The sequence below is a fragment of the Octopus bimaculoides genome, chromosome 9 (assembly GCF_001194135.2).
Source record: "Octopus bimaculoides isolate UCB-OBI-ISO-001 chromosome 9, ASM119413v2, whole genome shotgun sequence".
Classification (NCBI taxonomy): Eukaryota; Metazoa; Mollusca; class Cephalopoda; order Octopoda; family Octopodidae; genus Octopus; species Octopus bimaculoides.
The window spans coordinates 79967984-79968849 of record NC_068989.1 but is presented as its reverse complement, the minus strand read 5'-3'; the positions used below and the strand labels follow the sequence as shown (position 1 = coordinate 79968849).

The following is an 866-nucleotide window of genomic DNA, read 5'->3' as shown; positions in this document are numbered from 1 at the left end:
GAGAGAGAGAGAGAGAGAGAAATAGAGAGATAGAGAGAAAGAGAGAGAGAGAGAGAGAGAGAGAGAGAGAAAGAGAATGTGTGTGTGTATGTGTATAGGTGCGCACAGTTAGAAGCAGTTTTATGGAACATGAACATTCCAACACACACACACACACACACACACACAAATATATATGCATATATGTGTGTGTGTGTAGATGTATATAGTGAGAAAGAGAACGAAGAGAGGGAGAAGGTGAGTGTGGAACATATGCATACACACATATATATGTATATACACACACACGCACACACACACACACATGTATTTCAGAGTTTATGCTAGGTAAGTAAAATGATTTATATATTCAAACAACGCAATAATTTAGGATGAAAATTACAAGCAATTGAGATATAGAATTTTATAGAAGCACTAAATATATTTTCGTAACCTTTCGATTATAGTGTTTAAAAGTCCTCACAAAGAAATTACTTTCTTTTCTTTGTTTCATATTTTATTTTAATTTTTGTGTACAGTGGAAAGAATCAAAGAATAAGGTAATTTTAAAGTTTATTCAGCAATATTTGTTTTTCTTTTATCCGTTTAATAATCATTACCAATTTTGAGATTTTTATGTTTCGATTGCAAGCAGTGCCTATGATCTTTTTTAATGAACAGTTTCTATTTTCTGAGCACACGTCTACATTTTTTTTCGTGTTTCATTTCTCATCTGGGTGTCGATGAACGAGTTCGAATCGCTGAATCACTCTTCCATACACACATATTTGCAAAAATGATACATACACACACACACGCACACACACACATACATACATACATACATACATATATGTATATATATATATATATATATATATATATAT

The 866-nt window shown here is 31.8% G+C and overlaps 1 protein-coding gene across 3 annotated transcripts in view; it reads left to right on the top strand.

The window, feature by feature from the left end:
* The window catches only part of LOC106872195 (gonadotropin-releasing hormone receptor), a 787632-nt gene that overhangs the window by 343000 nt on the left and 443766 nt on the right, over window positions 1–866 (top strand). The window contains exon 1 of one of the 3 annotated variants that reach the window (XM_052970808.1): window positions 492–539. The exons of the other annotated variants lie outside the window; for them this stretch is intronic. The gene's annotated coding sequence lies outside the window, so the exon portion shown is untranslated. Of the gene's footprint in view, window positions 1–491; window positions 540–866 lie in introns of those variants that run through there. 3 annotated transcript variants of the gene reach the window in all.